This window comes from Lepisosteus platostomus, chromosome 8 (assembly GCF_059453375.1).
Source record: "Lepisosteus platostomus isolate fLepPlt1 chromosome 8, fLepPlt1.hap1, whole genome shotgun sequence".
Lineage (NCBI taxonomy): Eukaryota > Metazoa > Chordata > Actinopteri > Semionotiformes > Lepisosteidae > Lepisosteus > Lepisosteus platostomus.
The window spans coordinates 41,846,134-41,856,430 of record NC_142618.1 but is presented as its reverse complement, the minus strand read 5'-3'; the positions used below and the strand labels follow the sequence as shown (position 1 = coordinate 41,856,430).

The 10,297-nt window shown below is 36.7% G+C and overlaps 1 long non-coding RNA gene across 1 annotated transcript; it reads right to left on the bottom strand.

Annotated features, from left to right (window-relative positions):
* Positions 1–5,912: 5,912 nt before the first annotated feature.
* On the bottom strand, positions 5,913–9,703 carry LOC148657350 (uncharacterized). The gene is made up of 5 exons (XR_015940938.1): positions 9,493–9,703; positions 8,653–8,865; positions 8,127–8,330; positions 7,657–7,833; positions 5,913–6,585 (listed from the first exon to the last, which is right to left on the bottom strand). It is a non-coding gene; the product is annotated as an uncharacterized LOC148657350 (long non-coding RNA).
* Between the last annotated feature and the right edge of the window lie 594 nt (positions 9,704–10,297).

The window sequence follows — 10,297 nt, the reverse complement described above, 5'->3', positions numbered from 1 at the left end:
CTTTTGTAATATGTCCCAATGAAGTAGGGGTCTAGAAAATGAACTTTATTTCTCAGTAACGCACTCGCACAATTGAACATTGTTGCACAAGTGTTAGATATACATACGAGTCTCTGTACTTAAACGTATAATAACATTAGTGGTGGATATGGACACATCAGTATGCCATGCCATGCAAAATGACCTAAGAATAAACTTCCACAGAACAATCCTGAGTCTCACGTCGTTCAGTTCCTACCTTGACAGTGGACGGCAGCTCTGTTGTACTACATTCCTGGCCCCACTTAACTTCACACTCATCCAGGGAGCTTTTATCCCCTGAGCATTCCACATAGGACACTGTCACAGGAGGGTCACGTGATTGTGACTGGACCCTAGAAATTGGAGAAAGATTCATGTCGAAACACCAAGGCTTTCTGTCCATGCGTGCTCAACACCACCAAAGGCTCAGGTTGGAATGAGCTCACTTCTGTTGGAGGACATTGCAATGAAAGCGGACTGAAAACCCATCAAGCTCCACAGAGGCGTCCGATCTTAACTGCACCGTCATGGTGTTAGATGACGATCTGAGTGGAGGTGGCAACTCTGACCCACAAAACCTGACAGACAAAACAGCAAAAAAAAAATGACATCAACAGAAGCGATTACAATGAACTGTCAAATCACTGCCTGGTGGAGCCCAGTCATTAAGTAATGGCTGGTTCCCAGTATTTTTTATTTTAATTTAGGTCTGAGAACTGTTTCTCATCTTGTTAAAACAATCTATTTTAATGCAAAATTTAGATGGGGGAAGAAGTTCATCCCACAAAGTGAAACTGATATGCTGTTGTGGGGTTACCTACCATTGGTTTTGCCTGTTCTTGTAAAAGTGAAAACCAGAGACCCCCTTTACAAGTTCCTATCAATGATTAGAAACTATAGGGGTTTTCACTGTGTAGCACAGACTAGTTCATCACAGACTCCTGTGCTGAAAAGATGTCACTCAATCAATCACCTCATAGCAACAGCCATAAACCATCCCAAATGTCCATTTCATTCCCTTAAGTTTTGCAAGAGCTGAAAATGACAGTTTGGCCTTAAGAAGTCTTTTGTTGAAACTGTATATGCTCTTATGAAGAAAATCAAGTCAGGAGTAAGAGAATAAGAAAAATTGGTCAAAAGTAAATGATTTTTTGTGGGGTTCATAACGTTTTATGTCAGAATTTCCACGTTTTGTAATTTGAGTATTTTTCTGTATATTATATTTTCACTCATTTTTAATACCACTGTAGGTATAATCCGTGTTTCTCTCCTCTTTTTTGTTGTTTAGCTGAGATGGCTGACTTTCGTCTTCTTTTATTTTTTCCAGCAAAGCAGTTTTCTGAAAGCACTACTTAAGGGCTAAAGAGAGGACATGATACTGCGTAGTGTGTCAGCATTGCACTGGTCTAATTGCACAGTGCTTTAGCCACAGGTTCCCAGGCATAGTGCACTGCAGATTGAACTGCCTTTTGCACAATCCTGACAGTTATCTTTAAAACATCTTTTCTACATCTTTTCCTTGAATTGGCTGTCAAAATGAGAGGTAGCGAAAAATACATGGGAAAGAAAAACAGAGAATCACACTGAATAAACTTGATGCCCAAGTAAGGAAACAACAGGGGAAAGCAAGTGGTATATGAACATGTCCCTGAAGCCCACTTGAAAATGGAATTTAACCAATTAAAAGAGTATACATTCCAGTATCCCAGTATGTATCCCAGTATCCAAGTATACTGTATGTCAGTGAAATTCATCATTAGATTTTTTATGTTCTGGCTGACTTTAGAATCTCAGTTGTCATCACTGTTACCTGCCTAGCTCCACTCCCTCCTCTCGTTTGCCATCAAAGATGGTGACGAAGTCATACTGGCAGCCCTTGTGCTCCTTCAGCACCATTGAGTGAAATGCCAAGAGAATGAGGTGCCCAGGAGGAGCTGTGACCTCCCAGGTGCAGTCCATATTACTCGGGTATGACTGAGGAAAACCAGGGCTCTGGAACTCCCCCTTATCTCCCTGTAGCACACCTCCACAGGACACTAACATGCATAAAGCAGAAAATTAATACAAGATGAACTATCTGCGCTTCAGAATTCTGTGGAATAACACAGCAGTGCAGTGATGTGATTTGGTCTTTACTCCCGCTGCACAGGAAGTCAAAATCAATAAAAAGAGTTTTTTTCCTCAAACAGGTTAGATCATAGTCCTCATGGGAACTGTGCCCACCTTTATGAGAAAAATGGCATCAGTTCAGCACCAAAGAAAACTCAATTTCAAATAAAATATCCATGAAAGAATAAAAAACAGAATTTTAAACACATTAATATAATGGCACATCAAAAAAGCTGTAAATCTTTTGCTAATGGGGTTGTTTCCTGATTTCCAAGACAAGGTCCAAATATAACATAAAGTGAAATTAAAAGATTGCTTTTCTCAGACAATGGGCTTTACACAGCCAAAACATCTGAGACATGCTTGAATGAGAACTCTCTCACTCCGATAAACCTGTAGCAAGCCTTATTCTTTTCCCAATGGGCAAAGTGTCAACTCCATAGAATACAGCCCAGCAAATTCTCTATTTGGAAAATTAGACTCATTATGTACAATTAAATGTGCTGTTTTAGGACTCCAGACCACTCTCTAAACTGGTCTAAACCTACCTGGTGGCACCTCAGAGCTGCCTATAACTGTGGTGGCTTCATGCTGCCTACCAGTATCAGTGAGAACTGTTACAGGTGTTTTCTCTGGATGGTCAGGTTGATCAGTGGCAGAATTTAAATCTTGGACAGGATCGTGGCTTCTTGGATAAGAAGGAGAGGTGGCTGTGACGTGAAGCTCTTTCATCTGGAGTTCTTCTGCGGATGCTGTGGACATTAAATGAGCACTGGCTTTAGACGGGTCAGTCAGTATCTGGCTTACTGCTGTTGCCTTCATCAGTGCAGGCGATGAAATGTAAGATCCTTCAGTCTGAGCCACAGGAGAAAAAGAAGTAGTTTGAATTTCACCACCTTGTTGAGCTGTGTGTATGGTTGTGTATGTGTCCAAAAACATGGTTGTCCCTATAGATGAGGGTGTAGCACTGGTGGTTGCCATCCATGTATTATGCTGAGATGAAGAATACACAGGGGTCACTGGGTGTTCATGTTCTTTAAATGTCTGTGCTGTGGACACTGAGGGTATGTACCCAACCTTGTCTGCAACAACAAGAGATTTATGCAAAAAGCCTAAGCCATTGTCTTGGCCAGTTCCAGTGGAAAAAACATTTTCTCTTTTGCGATCGATCTGTTCTGTAGCAGCCCTTACATCATGCATGCTGCTGTTCAAAAATAGTCTGTCAACATGGTCAGACCTCTTTTGGCTGAACTCAGGGTTTCCTTTATTACTTGGAATGGATTTAACTGTTATTATTGGATCTTCAGTCCACACTTCGTCATACTCTCTAGCAGCATGTGATGAATGTTCCTGATGTACAAGAGCAGTCATTTTATTAACTCCCTCTTTTACACTTATTCCATTAACTCCCTCTTTGTGATGAACATTAGCTTCACCCACTGTAGTTATATTCTCATGGTGATATTTTTGCTCCTCTTCTGGGGAACCGAAAGTAAGATTTACTAGTGGTTCATCTGGACTTAGGGCTAATGTGGCTCTGGAACTCTCTGTATTTTCCCATTTTTATTGTTCAATTATAAAGAAAAAATGTATTTATGTGACAATACACTGGAAAAACTCTGAGACCGGCCCTGTAATTAAAGCAAAAATAATGGTCGATTGCACTGGAACGTTTGCTCATCGGAGAAATACTGACCAAGTCAATTCCTTCCTTATTCCTTAACAAATTGCTTTAGAAGTGTATGTAATGCAACAAAGTAGTTTTTTCAGATCTTACGTGACCCTTTGATTTTACTCTTACTCTATGGCTTGCATTCAGTGTAGCTTTTATTCTAAATCTGAAGATAAACAGTAGTGCTGTGTGTAGTTTCTAGTTAAGCAATTAGCACTATGACTTGAAGTGAACTTTTAATGATTCAAGGATTTGCAAAACCAGACTAGTAAATCAGAGCTCCCAGATGTTTAAAAGACGATTTTGCGGAGTAAAGGAAAGGTTCAATGTCCGGTTAATTCCCCTTGGTGTTTTACACTCTACAGCAGGAAATCGGATTCCCCTGACAAATGGAAAAGTTCATTCTTGAAGCTACTTTGTTACAATGATTCTCTGTCACTAATGCATTGTGAAAATAACAATAACAGTGTGAGGGGAAAAAATAAACATAATTAAGCCCTGAAGAAAAATTAAGAATGGTTGTAATGCCGAAAGGACTTAATTCTACTCGTAAAATGCCACTTACAAATTTACGCATTATGTGCGTATGACAAATCAGTTATTAAATTAAGTTAATTCACTTAAATTGTATACTGTTATAGAATCTGAAACTGTCTCGATTACCCGTTGGCAATAACAAATGACTTCAGAAGACACAAGTTATTCAAGTGAGAGTAAGTAGGTCATTATCATTATCATAAATAATATTATTGTTAGCAATTATGCAATTATATTGTAATTATTATAGACTGATTTATACAACTCGTGTATTTTTATTATTTGTACAGTGCATTGTATTTTTGTACTTTGGATAAACAAACTATTCACGTTGTTGCAAAGGACAAATGAGCCATTTAGCTAAAGTTATATTAAATGTTCCCAGCCATAACGTCTGTAACTTTTCAATACAATCTGCCATTAATGTAAAGCTTTGGAAACACTTCTTCATAAAAGAAGTAACTCCCTAGACTTCAATGGGCACCTCCTGTCTTTCGTTGTCTGTAATATTATCTGCATTAAAACAAGGTGTACATTTTTGTGCAAAGGTTGAACTAAACTCCTTAAATGTGGTGCTTTATGGGATTCAGCACCTGTTAAATATACAGTACAATATCAGATTAGGGGAATCGTGCCTCATACATAACCAATCACCCTAACACATGAAATTATATGTTTATACAGTAATATATAGAAATGCCTAATAGATTGCGCAGATTTGATAGACATTTAACCAGTAAAACAATTTAATTACTTTCTTCATATTAAAAAAAAAAACATTAACCAGGTAAGGAAAAGGCAGAATTTTTGGTTTGATAGTTACCGAGTAAGAAAGACATAAACCCTTAAAACCAGAGAAAGCTATGTTCTTTGCTTTAGGAATAGCCACTAAAAAGGCAGGTGAGCTCTAAAAAAGAGATAATGAACTGCAGCATCCAGAGTCCTTATGCTTCAATACTAAAAAAGGAGTTACATTTCATATTTAAATACAATATTTAAGTCCAAAGACATGAACCAGAATTTGTGTCAGCTTTTGCCAAAATTAAGCAAATGAACATATAGAATACTCTGAAAAAAATTCAGAAAACAAGGCTGTTTTTACCTGTTTTTTACAAATGATTTTATGAAACACTACAAATACTAAAACTAAATGATTGATTCAACAAAAAAGCCCTCTCAGCTATCAGGTTTCTAGTCAATCTGAAAAAATAAATAAATTGTACAGCTCATTTTGGAAACATAGTAGGGAGCTTTATTTGATGTATAAGTAAATGTTCTTGTTTCTTTTTTCAAATTTTAAAGTATTTATGTTCAGATAAGCATCTCCTGTCAAATACTGTACACTCCAGGCTTGCTTTCAGCACTGCCCACAGTACATCACTAATTGTCATGAGCTCTAACATGATACAAATCCCCTCTTCCTTGAATAATAACAATGGAGATGATAAGTAATGACTACTTAGGTACTGTTTTGAAATTCTGACATTTTGTGTGATTATAATTACACAAAAATAAAGATATGTATAGCTTTATAGACAAGCCTTTCCTACCCAATACTATCCAGCAAATTAAGTAAATAACACTAATAATAATAATAATAATAATAATAATAATAATAATAATAATAATAATAATAAATGTCTGTAAATATACAGTATATTCTCATGCAAAAAAAAATAGGAACAGGAGAAAGGCATACTTTATTATACACAGTACACACTGCAATTACTGTACATTAAGCTTAGTAAATTGTTACTTAGTCATGAACAAATCTATGTACTAAATAAACATATATTTTGAATTACATTCCTTTCAGAAGAAAAGTTGGTAATACCAAATATGAATTGAACACTGAGTGTGGAGCTCACTATTTTTTTAAACTTTTGTTCAACTCTCTTAATGAATCATGGAATGTACTGTAATTCTGGGACAACAGTCCCAAAAATCCCCCTCTCAAAAGTCAAATTATCGATTGTGTAAGGAGGAAGGAGCTTAGAGAACACAGTGGTATTCTCGAGAAGAGACACAGACTTTCACATTAATAAACCACTTTGGAATGTGAAAATATACACAGGTAAACAGAATCTTAAATCAAATAACATTTTTGATAGGTAAGTGAAATGATTGAAGTGCCTGAGAGAAATAACTGTAACTTCTTAAGATGCCAAAAAAATCCTTCCTCAGTAAGCACCCTGTTTAACAATGTTGAATCCATTCCTTTGAGCACTGATCTCAGCTGCTGGAATCTGCAAAATAAGGAAATCACATCAAAAGCTGCTGAAACCTATGAGGTAACTGGCAAACCTTGTTGAAATTTGAATGGTCTGTTTCCATCTTAACTGGTAAGTAGTGCCAAACTAAACATTATGATCACCGTGAACATCTACTCGAAAGCAGAGTTTCTTACAAAACAGTTGTAAAGTTCACACGAGGAACATATTTACATAGGATCCCCCTGCCTTGATTTGGAACATTCTGCACTACTGCCATTATAAAGATGTGATTAACATACTGTAATATACCCAATAAACTATTGTCCTCAACTCTACATACAATAATACATACAACCCTATAAACATAGCCTTTCAGCTGTTTCAACTTTAACAGTGCAAACAACGTTTAACTGTCAAGACAATATTCACATAAAGAATGTTGGTAACAATCCTCTATTAAGAACTAGGTGGGTAGCTGCATCAGCATGCGCAGGCTGCAAAGGAACAAGTAATAGGTTTATTCCAAACTGAAAAGGGAAGAAAGAAAACACAACCTTTCAGCTGTGGAGCCGTCTTCGGGTGTCAAGAAGAGCTTTCGGGACTGGTAGAGCCCGAAGCTGGCTCCACAGCCGAAAAGTTGTGTTTTCTTTCTTCTCTTTTCAGCATGGAATAAACCTATTACTTGCTACTATGATAATTTCATTCTCCAGGATTTCCAAAGTAAACAAAGTCCAGCTGACTGACTTTTTTGTGGTTGAAATTCTTGACATGTCACAATGAACGAACAGCACATCACACTTGTGTGTTGACTCATGTAATTTGAAGGAGGAAGTGTGGAAGATAATGTTATAGTGACATTGTTTCCTGGGAGTGGCATTAAAGCCTCCTTTACGTATTATGTGACCTTTTAGCAAAGTGTACTTTTCAGTTGTTAGTATGTGCTGTGCAGTCTGGGTGCTGGGAGATGCCACAGAAGAAGGCAATCAAATCACAGGTGGAGACAAGCCATAAACAGAAGATACCTGTACGCCTATGGAATGTGTAATAGTAAATGTAACTTTTTACATTTATTTTGCAAAACAAACTTTCTGTTGAAGAACATACCTCCAGATCTTGCAGCTCTTTTTTCAAGGTTTTAATAGATTTCTCTTTTTCTTTAATGTGGGTCAAAAGCAACTGCATCTCTCTGTGTATCCTAATTGAGACCTTTTTATAATCTGAAACCCTGTCTTCTGCACCAACCAAGGCACTCTCAAGCTCCTTAATGTTTATCTGCATTAGCTGCCAAATCACAAAATAGAAGTTAAGCCACTGAAACCATGAAGAAAATATCAACGTTGAAGGGATTCAATTATTTTATGTTGTTGATGAGAACTAAACTGGGCTGTATGGGGATTTTTGAGTTCAATGACAATGAGAGATCTCTCAAATGTGATATATTCATTCAATACCAAAAAAACATTGCTAACAAAGACATTCTGCTACTGTAAGATTAATAGAAACATAAAAACAAGAATATTCTCTATAGATAACCGTGCATGCTAATCAAAAATAAAATCTTCTTATGTTAACACCTTTTTTTCTCTTTCTCTCCCTGCTACACTTTCAGTCAGTCTCTGAATGTTTTGCACCAAATTAGCCTCTATCTTGGAAGGACTACTGTCCAGTTGTTTCATCAGAAGTTGGCTTGTTTTCCTCTCTTCCTTCAGCTGTTCTGTTGATTTGACTATGAAAGCTTGCAAGTTTTCCCTCAAATCATAATACCTTGTTTTCAGGTCCTAAAAAGAAAGCTATGTAAACTGTGAAACTGATTGGTTATGCATTCATTTACTTGTTTTTTGCTATTTAAAATACCTTCACAACAACTATTAGATTCTATTAAGGGTTAATTTACGGCAACATTATAGTACTAAGCTATTTTCAAATTATGACAATCAAACTAGAAACCTAGGTTGTGAAAAATAAGCATTACTTGTGTAACAGGGGTAACTAAATAAAGGTAATATTAAAAAGAAAACCATAACTAAAGTGTATTTTACACTGAAAACCCCTGACCTTCTGAAAATATGAAGTGCTTAAAGTCAGAAATATATACTGTACCTCAGATATCTGTAATGCTTGTTCAACCTGCTGATGAATGTGGGCTTTCTCATGCTGCAGTATTCTTTACAGCTGTGTGAAATAGATAGGTGGGGCGGCACACATCATAGTCAGTTTACCCTTCATTTCTTCCTGAATTAGATGTTCCTGCTGCCAACTGGAAGTATGGTTAGCAATCTTTTCTTCAAGCTCAGCCAAAATCTGATTCATTTCCTTCAAAAGATAAATAAAAATGTATGCATAGGTATTGGTAAAGTACATTATATGCTAAAATGAATCCACCCCAGCCTCATGTACAATATGACTTGACCTAATGTGCTCCTTACAAATTTAATCTAATCCAAGTTCAATAATAGTACATGAAGAGGTGTCAAATTTACGCAGAGAAAAACTTTACACAGAATATTTTTAAAGAAATGTGCAAAAAAAAGTATTGTATTTTGGAGATTGTTTTAGAGATCCTGTCCTAAAGGAGGACAGGATAAAACACATATTGTAAGAGATCTCCACTACTTTAAATTTTGATCTTTATTTTTATATACACTCACAATAGAAATTTGCAATAGCAATTTGGTGTCCTGCCATATGTCCTGGAAAATGACTGAAGGTGAATTAATTGAATTAAATAGCTAAATTCGTTCATTGAAGTCAGAAATCTTGGAGGACAAAAACAGCTCTATCAACTCTCAACTCTGTGTGATGTGATTATTAAAATGCCTGCAGAGAGTGCATTATTAAATTGCCTGTTGGATTTTCAGAGCAAGGACAGAGTGCACACTGATTCCCACACATATTTTATATGCTTTTTACATACAATATTGATGTGCAATGACAGTCTACCTGTTGCTGTATGCCCCTCTTTTTCAGCAGCTCAACCAGTCTCTTCTCCTGCAGGTTAGTCTTTAAAAAGCCTGTGCTTGAAGCTTGCAATATCCTCTGGACTAGCAGGTCATGAAGCTCCCTCTCTTCAAGACAGATGATGTCATTCTCTTGAGCTATTTCAAAGTGTTCTTTGTGCATTTTGGCAATACTAGTGTATGCAAGCTGACAATGACAAAATGTGTGCACATGTTAGAGCACAGCTTTCACCTAATTAAGTATATAGTATCCTTTACTAAAAAACCTGTATATTTACAAACACACCTGGAAAGAAATCGTAATTTCCTACAGTCTTAAGCAGAGGGAAATATGAGGATTTTTAAAGAAATAAAATGAACCCTTACTTTTATGTCTCTGGCCCATTTGTATGTGGCCTTTCAATGGAATTAGATGTTAATCAAAAAAAGGTGCTGGAAGAGAACGGATGTTTGGTTTTCTTTTTCTTTTCTGTAAGCGTACTGCTGGGTTTGCTAGCTGGAGTTGCGCTTTGCACATCTGTGCCTCTGCGGACTATTGCTAACCCCGTCCCCCTTTAAAAACAAGAAAACAATTCAACCTTATGGGAGTCTATAAGAAAATAAAAACAACCATCTATAACAATACAGTTTCCTTGTATACTGACTATTTCACAGAGCCATTGGTATTTTTCCCTTTATTGTATATAAAGCATTTATATGCTGTATTTTAACAGCAGATCTTTTATTTTTCTCCTAGAAAGCTGGACTGTGAGATCCACTGGTGCAGCCAGCTCTGCCACCCGCAGCCC